Source organism: Cryptomeria japonica, chromosome 5, assembly GCF_030272615.1.
Source record: "Cryptomeria japonica chromosome 5, Sugi_1.0, whole genome shotgun sequence".
NCBI lineage: Eukaryota > Viridiplantae > Streptophyta > Pinopsida > Cupressales > Cupressaceae > Cryptomeria > Cryptomeria japonica.
This window is the reverse complement of record NC_081409.1, coordinates 39970304-39987106: the sequence shown is the minus strand read 5'-3', so window position 1 is coordinate 39987106 and position 16803 is coordinate 39970304.

The following is a 16803-nucleotide window of genomic DNA, read 5'->3' as shown; positions in this document are numbered from 1 at the left end:
ATTTGTGAGCAAGTTTGAATAGATTTTGAAGACAATTTCCAGATTTTACATTGTAATTTTGTCATTTTTGTAGCAGCAGTCTGTACCAAATGGATTGACCTTGCTATTTCTCTTTCATGGTGGTTTAGTGTATGTTATTTTATTTCTCAAGAGGTGTTTGTAATTTATTTTAGTGCAACTTTGAGGTGTGTTTACAAATTTGTATTGCTCTTGGCCTAAACAAGGGTTCACGAGCCTAGACATGGTTCCAACCTGAAATCCCTTGGAAGTGCATTCATAGATGTTTTGAATGCCTTATAAGTACATTAGCATGGTTGTGGAAAGTTACATTTGTGAAAGAAATCCTTCTCTTCATAAAGTAAGGCTAGGGCATGCTAAGGGTTGGCACTGAATAGGGACTATATGAGGAAGTTTCATCATGACAGTATTGGGATCCTTATAAAGACATTCTTTGGGCCTATGTGATAGAATCTGATATCTATTAGCACATATGAAGTTTCCATGGAAGTTTGGAAGTGTAAACAATATATGAAGAGGAGCTTAATTACCATAATTATCAAATTTGAGTTATCGGTGTAAGTTACCCCGACAAGACCAACTTGGAAATTAAATATGAGGAGGGTAAGGGTATTGGAAATCATGGATTCTCAAGTGTGGTAGATGATACAGTGGTAATAAAGGACAAAAACTAGTGGATCACCGAATGCAGATCCCTACTCAGTTCAGCCCTTAGCATTGCCCATGCGGATATGTTGGATATGAATGAAACAAGGGAACAAGTTGAGAATTTTGTTACAGCAGAAATAGCAATCAGAGACATTATCAAGAAGTATGTTGCAGTGCCAGAAAAACCCTACTGTGACATGTTTTTCAGAATTGGACAAGTACCACTAGGGCACGCTAAGGGTTGGCACTGAATAGGGACTACATGAGGAATTTGCATCATAACATTATTGGGATCTTTATAGGGCATTCTTTGGGCCTATGTGATGGCCTTTGTCATTTATTAGCATGTATGAAGTTTCCTTGGAGGGTTACAAGTGCAAATGATATAAGAAGAGTATCTTGATTATTAAAATTGTCAAATTTAAGTTATCGGTGTAAGTTACCTTGACTAGACCAACTAGAATAGACCATGAAAGAACCTATCGCATAACATTCACACATCGAGGCATGCAAAAAATGTTATGTCGATAACCGATGAGATATTGGGCACATCTTACATTGATGAAGGAGAATGCAAAGTAGAGGTCAATGATGTCATCGAGTCATCGAAGAATGTCATCCCATGCTACTCCGATACCCGATGGGATAGACGAAAAAGGTGGTATCATCGACATAACTTACTCCAATGAGGCAATACCAAAAGGTAGAAATACTAAGTTATCGGGATAACTCAAATCATCGGTGAGAGGAGTTTTGGGTTACGCCGATACCCGATGAGGAAGACAAAGTCAGGCACAGAAGAGGAAGATAAGGTTATTGGTTTCTTTCCACCATAGATATTGAAATCCTCCAATTTTTTACCAACCCAGAATAGAAACTCAATTGTGCTACAAGAATTTAATTTTATTTGTAGTCATATATATTGAAATGCTTGAGTTTGATGTTATAGAACAATTTCATGCACATACAATCAAAAACATATATTTTTCACCATATATAATGAAATGCTAACAACAATTTCAAAATAGGGAAGATAAGAGTATCAACTACTGTCAACAATTTTTTATTTTTGTCCGGTATAGCTATATTTTATATTAATTCTGAAAATGTTTGCATTCTAAAAGAAAAACCTCCACGGCTAGCCGACTAGACTATCGAAGCCGGTATACATAACGGTCCACACATAACAAATTCAAAAAGATTTTTAAAAAAACATAGTCCTTGCCTCAAAAAAGGTTATATGTTCCATCTCTCTACTCCACGTGAACAATGATCATGCCCTCTTCCACATCCATCACTTCCATGTTCCTAACTTGGTTCATTTTTGTCTCCCTGGTGGAGCCTTCACCGAACTGCAGGACACGACCCTTCTTAGTTGTTCCTCTTCCACAAGGTCGACCCCATCGTTCTGTGCATGTAGGAACCATTCATTTCACAAGTGCTCTATATTTTGACCAAGGTCCCCATTTTTCCATCTCCACACGCGCTTGCCAGACATCAACCGTCTCAACATATTGCACAATACCATATATTCCAGCCTGTGCTACACTTCTTCTCGCCTCTTTATTGAATGTGGTGCTCCAGAGCAAGAATGATCACAAGGGAGGAGTGAATTCACTCACATGAATCCACACTCTATCCACACTTTCAAATTCATCCATGTCTCATGCCAAACCTAATAAAGGTTCCATTCTCCCTAGCCATTCCTTCTTAACACACCTGTTCATTATTTCTCTCACTTTCACAATAGGTCGGAGCTCTAGACACTATGCCATAAATAGAGACACTATGTCTGCATTCATTATGTACTTCCATCCACCATCTACATACTTAGGTCCAAGGATCAACTTCACTACAGAAAGGAATGTGGTGTCTTCATAGATAAACAGGTTCATCAACCTATCATCGCTTATTCGTCCCCAAAATGCGACCTGTGTTTTGCTTGTCTCTAAAGAAAAGTTGGCCTCCATATTTGAAATTGAGATACCTGTGATTCCAAAATGGACATGCAAATCTATCAGACCAACAACAACGTCTATAAATTATTTGAATTTTTATCAACCTATGCGTTAATTTTTTAGTGCTTTCTAATAACTATATTCATCTACCACATGTTCCATGTTATTCTAGAATCTAAGTACTTGTATTCTACACCATAGTCTGTGGATATTTTTGTACACTTACACATATCTATATCATGCTATCCTACAAAGACATTGAATTCATATGACGTACACAACTAATAGAAATTTTCATTCTGATATCGACTAACAAGGCGCGTTATGGACTTTCATGCATGACCGCTCCAAAATGGTAGTACACAATGACTAACACACCTATTAGTCGCACATTTTACACTGTTAATTTTGCAATCAGCAAGAAACGATTGACTAACACAATGCTAACACGCTGTACAATAGGTGCTCTCGCTCGAAAGCAAACCTTTCATACATCGTGTTAGTGATAGGTTAGTCAATCACAATCGTTAATTGCAAAATCAACGGTGTAAAACGCTCTACTAACACACATGTTAGTAAATCTGTACTACCATTTTTGAGCCGGAATAGATGCCTCCGATGCGAAATCCACTCCCATGGGGGCCGAAGCCTTTAATATGCAGAGTTAATATTGCATGTTAAAGCTGCAAAGAAGTTGATTTTTTTAATGTATTTGATTAAGTATATTAAATTTTGTATTTATTTTAATTTTTAATAAATCTATTTATGTGAATATATTTTGATTGAGATAGTGTGTATTAGTTTATAAGTTTTATTTTCTAGCTCCAAAACAGACCTTTCGTACAGTGTGTTAGTGACAGGTTAGTCAATCGCAACCATTAATTGTAATCGTCGGTGTAAAACATGCGACTAACATGCGTGTTAGTCAATCCATACTGTCGTTTTGGAGCCAGAATAGACGCATCTACATCTCAAGAAGCATAATGAGAAAAGGAACCCTTATGGATGGAAGAAGTTCATGTTTGATTATTAATCTTTTGTATCCTGAAGAGGAAGTAAAAATTACAAATAATGGAAATTTACACTATCGGGCTAAGTCACCCTGATAAAAACACAGGCAACAAATACTAGCTTTTCATCGGTGTATCATATACCGATAAGAATGCATGGAAATCCAAGGTCAGACCTATCAGCATCAGTCTCGCCGATTATAGTATGAAGTCAACAATGGTTATATCAGAGAATCATATACCGACAAGGCTCATCGGTATAGTGAACATAAGTAGAAAAAGCATAAAATTATCTTGTCGATAATCGATGAGGCTATCGGTAAGAATTATAGTAAAAATGTCCATCGGTGAAGGTAGTACCGAAAACAAAGTCATAAGGGAAATAATATTTGTCGCTTTTGCCATTTTGCGGACTATGTGGGCGCCATTTCCTTTTACCTCGCGAAACGGCAAAAGCGACTAACATGTCATGTTAGTCGATTTCGTTGATTCGTGGACTGCCTAGCTACCATTTCCTTTTGCCCCACGAAATGACGAAATTGACATAAGCGAGAAAAGTGGAAAATTGTCTTGCCGATAACCGATGAGGCTATCGGTAAGACATACCGAAAAATGCAATAGTGAAAATGTCCATCAGTGAAGGTTGTAGCAAAAAGAAAGTCATCGAGGAAATAATGTTAGTCACTCGTTTTGCATCGTCGGACCTTTCATACAGTACGATAACAATATATTAGTAAATCACAACCATTTATAGCAAAATCAACGGTAAATCCATTTTATTGTTTTGGAGCCAGAACAAACGCGTCTGTTTTGGAGCCAGAAGCACATCCGAATAGCTTCGCCCAAACAAGACCAACCAAAAACCTAACACCAATTCTAACCCTAACACGGCTAACCCTAACCTACCTTCTAACCCTAACCCACCTTCTAACCCTACTACCGCTAACCCTAACCCTCATTCTAACCCTAACCCACGTTCTAACCTAACACCGCTAACCCTGACCCGCCTTGTAACATTGTCGTGGCTTGTAACCCTAACGCGAATACCTAACGCACATTCTAACCCAATCCCACCCGTCCAATCCAAAATCTACAGTCACAAAGATAAAAAACCAAACCACTACTGGACTACCATGGATTGTTAGTCAGGAGTCACGATGTAAGGATTTTTGGAGCCAGCAAACACGCATCTCGCGTGGTATCTAACCCTAACATGATTAGACAAGCAAATTTTCTCCCTATTTTGCCTCCAAAACAAGAAAATTTTTGGACTACATATAAAGAAAAACAAGAAACGAAAACAAACAATGCAAACCCAAAATATACACATCCATCATTTTTAATAAAATCCAAACACAAACAGGAAAAAGATGGCTTGTAGAGGCTGATTTCAACATACCTCACGCCCTTCAAAATGCAGCCTGCTTCAATAATCAGATGCCCTTCAAAAATGTAGCCTGCTTCAAAAATCATATGCCCTTCAACAACGCAACCTACTTCTACAACAAGAGCCCTTCAACAATGAGTCGCAACCTGCTTCTTCAACAATAACACATCAACAATGACTCCCAGCCTGCCCTTATGTTTTAATCGCACAATAGTCTTCTTCTTTCTATGTTAGGCAAAAAATGGTGCCACGTTTTATCAAATGAAGGTACATATTTTGGAAGCAATGCCCTCTTTTTCCTGCCAATACATCGTCTGAATGTAGTTTCTTAAATTGTCGACAGTTTTTTTTATTTTATGGATTTTTTTGAAGCCTACACCCTCTTTTTCCCATTGGTCTACCATCAGAATGCGGTTTCTACACTCGCTGTCGGTTGTTTCTTTTTCCTAGATTTTAATGTGTGTGTTATGCACAACACACCGCCGCTAACCAGTAAGCAAGCCATGGACGTCCTTTGGCATGTCCATGTACTTTCGTGTGGGCCCTATCGATTGAAACTAGTGAGTCCACGACAAGTCCATGTCACATACTATGGGTCTGGCTGCTGCGACAAATTGGCATGGTATGCATGTTGTTGGTATGATAGGTCACTTTTGGAACCAGAATAGACGTGTCCCGCAACCTACCCCCTAACATCAATTTTTTTTACATTTATTCTTTGTACTTTTTTTTGGTGTTTTTCTCTAGCTCGTGTGTTGGTATGTTAATGTGTCATAGCCCGTCTAGACACCACCTGCCATTATGGATTGCAACCCACTAGTCATGGTTATTAATCAAAATGGCCGAAATTCCTCGTGTCAAATCATTCAAAAATGCATTAGTAGATACTTCAATAACTGTTCCAAATTCTACAAAATTCAAAGCAAGTCTAGTTCCCCTAACCAAAGGTAATGGACAACTAGATGAAGGAGAAGCCTACAACCACTATTACTAATCTCTCTATTGTTCCTAATTCTGAAATTCTTAATGTTATTATAGTAGAAAAATTATTCTTAAAAAGCGTTGCAATTTTCTTAATTGTCATGGATGTTAATAAGGTCCAGACTCAAAAATTTCTACATGAATGGCTAAATAATGATTAAAAAAATAGGGTTTTATTTCTCATTCTATAGAATGATACAAAAAGATTTTTTCCTAATATTTTTCAAAGATGCTAAGTCATGAAAGTTTGTGGGTGAGAGATAATATTAAACTATAGGGCACAAAAATGGTTGCTTGAAGTTGTCAATGAGGAAATCCTAGCTCTATCATGCTCGTGATGAATTGTCATAAAAAACCTCCATCCTTTCCTATGAAATTTAATCTTGCAAATGCAGGAATTGGTTGGAAATGTATTAAGGGTAAATGAAACCTAGTATATCCTTCCTTATATGGACTCTAGAGTTCTTGTTTCAATAAACTCGGGTATCAGTATACCCAGGATCATTGAGATTCCCATTAACGGTGAGCCATATCTTGAAGTATTGAAGTTATTGGGGGAATCAATTCATGGTTTTTGTGCCATCGTGAAGGACATATTCAGGAAAACCACCCTATCCTTGTGCATCACAAATCTCCTTCAAATCGTGTGTCAAGTAAAAACCCTTATCCTCCTATTTCTGCCATTGCTGATGTAGCCCCACCTAGATATGGTTTGATTCATCCCCCTCCCCTGACTTATGATGCTCCCCCCTCCCCCTCTAGTGGTAAGAATGTTTCCCTCATCTCGTAGCTTAATACATTACAAAACATTGTTCGCATATCTTCTAAAGATCTTCTTGCTAATCTTCCCAACCTTGACAATTCCCTTAAGGTTGGAAAATTTAATGATGACACTCCTCCCCACTCGTCCATCTCTATAATTTAATGATGACACTCCTCCCCACTCATCCATCTCTATTTCTTGATCCCAACTTAGGCAGACTCGTAAAGATAAGTTTGTTCAAACCAAACCAAGTAAGATCACGAAGAAGGAATTCTCAACAACTTTTCTTGGATAATATAAGGAATAACATGATCGTATGATGGATGTGACTTAGTTGTCTAATGTTGATGTTGATGTTCTCCCTTCCAATCTAGTTACCACCCAACTGACAGTTATCTCTCACCCTCAACCATTGGAGGATAATTATACATTGAATAGTAATGACTCCCTTGTTAAGTCAATTGTCGAGGATTTTGAAAATTAAGTGTCATAATCCTATGGGGGTGAATGGATCTAATAATATGGTTAACCCTTAAGGGAGGGCTTCCTCACTAACTTTGGCTAATAGTTTTTGTGTCCTTATAGGCTCTCCTATTGATGAGATCCACTCTAATGAGATTAGAATTTGCAATGCATCTCCCTCTAAGTCTTCCCTATCCCCCCCACTTAAGGAGAATTAGGTTACCTCTCCTAAGCTTCCTCTTAGTATTATGACCTTTGCTAGAACTATCCATATCTCTAGACAACAAGAGTTAATCCCTTCAGTCCCCTCAAAAGCTAAGGATTTCAAGGATGAGTCCTCACATAGTGTGTTGAATATTGATTTTATTGTGATTCATGAGGTTATGAATGGGTCTCTTGACTAGCCATAGTCCCTTATGCCAGTTGCAATGCAGGCTCCATCATGTACATGGCTAAGTCCCACCAATTAGAGTATGGCCAAATAATAGGGGTAATTTCTAGTGATCCTATCATTAGGGAGGAGCAACCTCCACTCCAAAGGAATGGTGAGTCATCAAGGAATGATTCCATTGATAATTTAATCCCTAGCACAAATGGTCAATTATCAATAATTAATAAGAAGAGAGGAAGATCCAAAAGTAATATATCTCCTCTACCAAAGAATAAGGACACTAATAAGGATATTCCTAAGTATTTTGAGAGCTTTAGGGATGAAATGGATATCTCCAATTAAAGTTCCTTATGGGGTTAAACTACATATTTCATGGAATGTCAGGGGGCTTGAGCCCCCTGATAGGGAATATGTGGTCAGAATATTTCTGAACCAACACAAACACACAGATGCAGTGTTTCTATAGGAAGTCAAAGCAACAAAATTTACCTTGGATGTAAATATCAAATATATTTCGAAGGATATGTTCTAGTTTTCCACTAGTCATATTAGAGGTAAAGGAGGTGTTGTAATCCTCTTAGCCAATAAATGGGACAGTATGGTTTTTTATAATGGGGCCTTCCCTTACAGCAAAGCAGTTTGGGTCATCATCAATAACAATGGATCCAAATTGGCCTTTGTTCTCTCTATGCCTCTAATGACTACAGAGAAAGAATTGAGCTTTGGAAATGGCTTTTTAACCTCCCCAATGTGCCTTGGGTGATTGAGGGTGAGTTTAATATGATTGAGCACTAGGAGGATAAGTTAGGGGGATAGAACATTAATGGAAAAGTACTGAGAAATTCTACTAGACCATAATGAAGGCGAAGCTCCAACTATTTGATCCTCTAGAAGGCAAAAATAAATATTATAAAACTATAATGTACACATGGTGTAATTTTCAACAAGGTAGGAAAATAATTGATTATAGGCTAGACAAAATTTATACAACTAAGGATTACTTCTTCTTAAATCAAGATGAAGATGGTAACACTATTAGGGTGTGTCCATACACTCTCTCTAATGACCACCCTATCATAGCTATGGTCATAATGAATAATTATACTAGCAAGCCCCTTATGAGAAAGGATAACTTCATTCTCAACAATAATTTTCTTAAAGGCAAAGACATTATGTGTGCAATCTTTATGATAATACAAATTAACAAATGGGATAAGAGCATCCCTTTTTCCATTGACAAATAGAACAAAAATGTTGTTACTTGGAAGACCCTATTTCAAACTGTGGATAGAAAGAATTCCAAAGATGATAGAAGGATAGAAAAGGAACTTAATGATAACCTCATCTATCTTGAAAACTAGATTCAATCTGATCTAGCTAGCCAAGCAGTCTTAGAGTCCTTGGTCCTTACCAAAGACATCCTAAGGAGAATAAAAACCAAAAAAATCCAAGGTCTAAAGGTTAGAACCAAACACAATTGGCTACAACAAGGAGATAAGGGGTCCAAGTTTTTCTTCAACTTGCTGAAATAGAAAGAGTTTAAAGAAAGGATTGAAAAACTATGGGAGGAGGGTAGAGAGCTAAAAGATCAAGATGATATCAAAGATGTCTTTTGTATTACCAAAAACTATTCACTTCTGAAGGGAAATCTCCTAAAAGTTAGGAAGCTAGAGAAATATGTAGAAGGCTTATTCCTAAGAAGGTAATTGAGGAAGAAGCTAAATTACTTAGTAGGCCTATTAATTTGGAAGAGATTCATAAGGCCATAAGTATTCTTAGCAATGATAAGGAACTAGGCCATAATGGGTTGCCAATTGAGTTCTATAAAGAAGCTAAGTAATGGATCAACGAAGACTTGTTTCAAATTAATGAGGAAGATTTCATTTTAGGTTCTCTGAAGATTGACATCAATAAGGATGTTATTAAATGTTTCCCTAAGGATGTAGATGAAGTCCTTATTAAAAATTGGATATTGATAACAATATTGAATGTGACTTACAATATTCTAGGAAAAATAATTTCTCTCAGGCTTTCTAACATCCTTCCCAAGTTTGTTACTATCACTTAAATTGGCTTTATTAATGATAGATAAATACTTGAGAATCTCCCTACTAGTTGGGATGCTATAAACTGGGCTAAAATTAACAATCATAATGTGGTTATATTCTTGATTAACTTTGAGAAGGCATATGACCAACTCGAAAGGAATTTTCTGATTATGATGTTGGAAGGTTTTTGATTTCCCATGGAATTTTTCTAGATGATTCAGGTCTTGCCAAAGGATGCCTCTTCCTAGATAGAAATAAATGGATCACGTACTCACAATTTCACTCTTGGGAGATCCATTAGACAAGGATGTGGCCCCCTTTCTTCGATTCTATTTGTTATTGCATATGATGTTGTATTCTACCTCCTTAGAGACTCCTCCTTCTCCCCAATGATTAAGGGTATCTCGCTTCCTAACAAGGAATACCTACTTAACATACATTTTGCAAATGATATTGTGCTCTTCTTGCATCTTAAGGAGGCCAATTTGGACTCTTTACTTAAAAAACCAGATATATTATATGAGGCTTTAGGGGCCAAGGTCTCCTCATCCAAATCTATTTTGTTGGGATGGGATGAATCCCCCTCCATATGTTTCAGTAACTATAAATACCAATGAGGTGGTCCTTCCAAACAGGTGAGGTACTTTGGCATTTTTTTGTAGTCAATCCTTGCCTTAAAGACATGTAGCTATGGATTAAATGTAATATTAACCACAAGCTTGGCAAATAGTACCTTTATATGGTTGGCAAGTTGCAGGTTTGTCAGAATATTTAATCTTCATACTATGGAGGCAGGAAAAGCGAGATCGGGTGACTAGGACCTAATCCTACTTTTGCCAAAACATTGGGAATACAAAAGAGCCTAGGGAGATAGATCACTTTGGCTACTTCTTGTGAGAAAGAGAGAGCCAATGATTACCTCTTAGGGTTTGAATGATCAACTAGACTAGGAGATAAATAATGAAGCACAAATGAACTCAAAATTACACAAACTTGCAGATCTAGAACTAAGATATTGAAAGCAAGAAAGGGGGAGGATTTTGGATGTGTACCTGATTCTACAAATTGAACAAAACTGACCTAGACTAGGGTGCCACGCCACTGTCCTATTTTTTTGCAGATAGAAGGTAGTAACTGAAAGATTGCAAATCTGATGACCTCAAGCTGCAACCTATTAAAAATCACTGAAAAGAAGAGGGACCATGGCACCACGCCACTATCCTAGGTAGAACTAGGGTGCCACGCCCCTATCCTAGGAAGATTAGGGTAGATCTAATGATTCTGGGTGGTTCCTGTGCCTTTTGTTGAGCTGAAAGTGTCTCCGGGTACCTGTTTCTGCACCTGCAACTGAAAAGGGAAGGTTTGGGTGGCTATATGGCATTTTTCCTTAGTCAAACCCCTGTGTTGGTGATTTTTGCTTCCATAAATAGATGATAATGTAATGAAAAAGTGTGTGCTAGAACCTTGTGTGTATGCAAGATCCTAAAATAAAAGTAAACAATCTAGAGCAACCCTAAAGACTAAACCCTAATTGCTTGTAATTGACAAAGAAAATACTCTAAATCAATGATGCAAATTGATCTAAAGCATGAATTTAAATATGCAACTTGATGTAAAGAAGCTCATACAAGGACATGAAAATAACATGAAATCATACCAATCCCGAAGGGAGAGATATTGCCACAAGATCTCCTATTACTCTTCAATGTCTTCAAGGCTCCTAATTGATGATGAATGCTTGGCAAATGCTTGATGAATGTTGTTGAATATTGTTGAATGTTTTTGAGGACTCCACATAGGCTTCTCTTTCACTACATAGAAGGCTCCTTATGCTTGCTTTGCTGAAACTCCTTAGATTAGATAGATCTTTGTTGCCTTCAAATGAAGAAAGAGAGCTCTTATGTATGAAACCCTAGATCTTAATTTTGACTTAATTCCACCTTTAGGCCAATGACCTAGGAATTGAATTTCCCACCAATGTTTTGGAGTTAAGCAATATAATATCATAGAATTGTACTCCCAAAATTTCAGGAAAAAAGTCGAGGACCGTGGCGGGAATGCACATGGTTCGACCAACTTTTCACCGAATTTTCAGGACCATTAGATATGATGATATTAAAGTGAATCCCAAAGTTACAGCTTATTCCAAGGTGTTTTGATATGCGAAATCGGGCCTTAAAGGTCGAAATAGGACATAATTAGGGTTTATGATTAAATGACTTATTGGAGGAATAAAATAAAAAGGGGCACACTTAGGGTAAAGGGCCCAACTTTATGATGTATGAAGTGATGAAATATGACTTTAGATTTAATTAAATTAATTAATTAAATGCTTAAAGGGAAATAATAATGCAAGATGCAAACACACTAAGGTGGGTGCTAACCTAAGTGTGAAATTGTACCACCCTAGAAAGGGTGTACAATTTACGACACTACATTTATCCCCCACTTTAGCAGTCATATGACACTACATGCATATGCAAGCTAAAGTACAGAAAAGTAAACATCATTTGAAAAAGGATATATCCACAAGTTGTCGGATGAAGCCCCCAGCGGTATCTGCAATACACAGTTAGGATCCGCACCCTACAAAAACACATCCTAGATAAAATCACAAAATCACCTAAATGATTACTAAGGAAGGTCATTAAAATTCGACGGTAGCTATATGCGCCTCCCTGTTTCAACTTGCTAATTTTAGTGAGTTGAAACAGGGTAACATGTTTACTGCATCGAATTGTGAAAGAAGATTGATGATAAATGCTCACAAGAAGATTTGATGCAAGATCAAAAAATAATGGAGGATCATTTGGTAAGAAATAGAACTAAACCTCAATTCCAACACAACAAAGAGTGTGAGGATTTGAGAGCTCTCTAACACAAGATGAAAGATTTAAATGGAAACAAATGCAAAGAGAAGGAAGAAGAACAAGGATACCTACCTTCGACACTAAGAAGATATCCATCATGCAATAATGTCATAAATCCAAGCAAGAGAGGTTATACTCTTCAAGCAAGGATAAGATAGTTGAAAAGAGATATCTTGCTATATAAGTGTAAAGGAGATCCTTGGAGGAGAAGAGATCTTTGTTCAAAACACATCTAACTTCAAGAGGAGTTATCTTAGACAAATATAACATCTTCTATAACAAATGAATGCAAGAGATTTGAAAAGAGCAGAGGATTGAGATGACATCAAAGAGAGATTATTTATAACAACACACTTCTAAAAGAAGGCAAAAGATCTTCATCAGGGATATGTACGTGCACAAAATATAAGGGTTTATTATAAAATATACTACTCAATGAAAAAAGAAATTGATGAATGATCAAAGATTTCCAACACCAAGGAGGAGGTCCCAATTAAGGATATGTACTTAAGATCCCCATTAGGGATACTTGTTCCAATATGAGAGAAGGAATTCAAGTATTAGTATACCTCTATAATCAATAAGAAATCTTTATAGAAGACACTACTTCACAAAGGGGAAATTTTAATCTTAAGAAGGAGAGATGTTTGAAATCACTTTTGCCCCCCATATATAGAGAGAAGAGATGAGATAGAAATAGGCTATTATGTTGCTTCCAAAAGCATGATTGTACGTGAAATTGTACCATCATGAATGACAATGAGCCCCCAATAAGTGAGCTACCAATGTCACATAATGATGAGCAACATAATAGCCATTAATGTTATTTAAAGACATGATAGATTGAATGAGGTATTTGAATTTGACATGTTAAATGCTCTACTATAAGTGAGATTAAAAATATGAATAAAATGATGAATGTTAAAAAGTCTTCAGAAAGAGAGAAGTTTATAGGAGAAGAATAGGCTACTAAGTCATACTTCTCTTGCACACAAGAAATCTTAGAAGCGAGATAAGTGTAATTCATTAGAGACTTATTCCTAGAAAAAGGAATTTTAGAATGAGTAGAAAATAAAGTATCAAAAGTGGGATTAAAAATCTCTTGAGGAGATTCATAAAGAGATTTGTTCATCACCAAGATTTCCTTATGAGGAGGATAAGTCTTGAAAGAAGTAAAAGATGATTTAATTGAGGTGAGGTTACCATCACTACAAAATATAGAATTCACATTGAGAGATGGTCTTTTAGATGTTTTGGTGGGCTTAGAAGGATTATATCCAAGTCTAAATGAAGCTTCATGTGTATTATGTTCTAAAGGATTTTTAATTCCTTGTTCATTTCCACCACAACCATTGCCTAATAGTCACTCTTAGCTAAAATGTGAAAACGAGGACCATAAAGGGATGCCAAATCAGAAGGAGATGGTGATGCCTCATAGGTATCAGTACTATATGAATTAGAGGAAGGATTTGAATAATTATAAGAAGCAGCCACAAAGTGGTTACTTAGTTGTTTAGACAAGGTAGGTTTCTCTTTTGGGTTCCTCCTTAGATTTCTCCTTCTCATTCTTAGATCCATTACAAGGTACCCTATATTCTCCTATAAAAGTAGGGGTAAAGTACAGAGATCCCCAATCATTATTTGCGAGCACTTCTTTGGGAGAAAAGAGATCCTTGGTAGGAGATTCCAATTGAGTAGAAGAGTCAGTAGTACTAGAAGAAACAACATCATTAAAGGAAATAGATGTATTTGAAGAAGAAGAAGGATTGGAAGAAGAATGGGAAGTAGTTGAACAAGAAGATCCAGGTTTTAATTGTTCTTGAAGTTTGATATCAACTAATAAGGTGTATGTCATATTGTTATAAATGAATTTGACTTGCCTATGCAAAGCTGAGGGGACAACTTGCATGATATGAATCCAAGGTCTCCCTAATAAAAGGTTGTATGTCAAATTACTAGGCATAACATGAATGGGTGTAGGTAACACAACTAGAACTACCTTAATAGGAAAGGTTATGACACCTAGACATTGTTTATCCATATTATCAAAACCTCGAATAGTAAGAGAAGAAGATTCGATGAGAAAATGATCCACTTTAATCTTATCCAATAAGTCCACACCACAAACATTAAGGCTAGATCCATTGTCCACAAGGGTTCATCTTATAGCACTATCATGGATAATAACCACAATCATACAAGGATCATGTTGATTTTGAATTTCAAGAAAAGGTAACTCATCTTGTGTGAATAAAATTTGAGCTTTGGATTTTTTTGTAGGATCAATCAAATTGGACATGTTATTAGGTGTCACTACAGGTGGGACATCTAAGTTTTTCAAAGTGTCTTGTAACATCCCATGATAAGCAGGTGAAGTTTGAACCAAATCCCAAATAGAAATCTTAGCAGGAGTGGCCTTAAGTTGTTCAATGCGATCATACTCCTTTCTAAGATTTGATATACGAGGTGCTTGTCGAAGAATAGGTTGAGAGGGACAAAGTGAAGTTGGGATAGCTAGAGGAGGACTAGGTTGCCTATTGTTTCTTGTGTTGTAGGTATGAGCAACTGTATGATAACTCCCTCCAGTGATTTTATTAGCATACTCATAAGGGGTCTTAGTAGGATAACCTCCTTGCATAGTAATAATAGGTTTCTTAGGAGTGCAAAAAGGATCATTAGCATAACCACCTTGAACCACTAAGATAGGCTTACATGGGGAATTTTGAGAAGGACAAGCACCTTGAACTATGAAGAGGGGTTTATTAGGTGTTTCATTCACATGTATCAAATTGATAAAAGATGGTTTAGGAATATCAAAGGTGTCCTTTGAAGAAGAAAGAACAAGATTGTTGGAAGAATTGTTGATAGTCTCTTCTTGCACTAAAATGTTCTCACGGATAAGATCAATTTTAGGAGAGAGACTGGGGGTAGGCATTGATGTTTTAGGAAAGGTCATATAATCCTCTATCACCAAAGGATCTTCTCAGGGAATAAACTCTCTAGGAGAAGGATCAACATTACTCTTTAAACTCTCACCTTTGAGAGGGAGATCTTTAAAAAAGATGTTAACCATCTTATCTTGAACTAGGGTATCCTTATGAGTAGAACCAAGTTGAGGAGAGGGAGGTGCTTTATTTTTAGAGGGAGAATGATTGAGATTCATGGAAGGTGAGAAGCTATCAAGGGAGTTGTCAATCATGACTTCATCCCCTTTGGCTAGGGTTCTCTCATGGGGGAGAGAATAATCAACACCTTATTCTAATGGTTCATCCCAAATAATGAGGTCATTAGAAAAAGTATTAGAAATATCTTACACAAAGATTTTCTTATTGCTATTGCCAATTTTCGGAGAAGGGATAACATTGTTCAGTAATTCTTCATCCTTAGGAAGGAGAGAATTACTACATGTATTTAAATCATCCTCTTTCCTTAAAATGTCTTCAATAGGATCTCCAGGGGAGAGAGCATTAAGAAAATTTATTATGATTTCATCTTCTTTCTCTAAGGTATATTTACGAGTAAAGAAAACTTTAGGAGAAGGGAAAGCATTTCTCATTAATGCATTATCTCTAGTGGGAATTTTGTTAGAATCAAAAGAAGAAATGCAATCACTAGGAAAATTAGGGACAATACCATCTTCTTGCACAAAATTCACCTCATGAGGGAAGATCTTTGGAAGAAGTGCTCATAACCTCTTGTTGTACTAACATGGCCCCATTGGTAAGACCAAATTTAGGAGAAGATAAGCCAATGTCCACCAATACATTTTCAATAAGAGAGGCATTATGTAAGTAAGGTAAGGTAACACTAAGAAAGGTGTTTATGATATCATCCTCTTCCTCTAAGATAGCTATATGGGAAAAGCACATTTTAGGAGAATTGTCAAGATCACTCTTCAAATCTTCATCCTCAGAGCATGGGAGAGTTTTGAAGGGATTGATAACAACTCTTTTAGGCACTAAAATTTTGTCATAGATAGGAAGAGGTGGTTCTCTAAGAGATGGAAAAATTGAAACAAGGGAAGCTAACCCATTATCACATTTAGGAAATGAATGCATCATGATAAAAAATTTCCTCTTTCAAAGGATAACACATACAATATAGAAGAAAATGTTCAATTTTAACCAATGCAAGCACTCTAAATGATGATTTAGAAAATGAAATTTATGAGTGAAATGTGTTCCTAAATCATATTTGAAATTAATGATCCAAATTACCCTCTAAATTTTGAAATTTGCAAGGAATTGAAACTTGTAAATGTAAATTT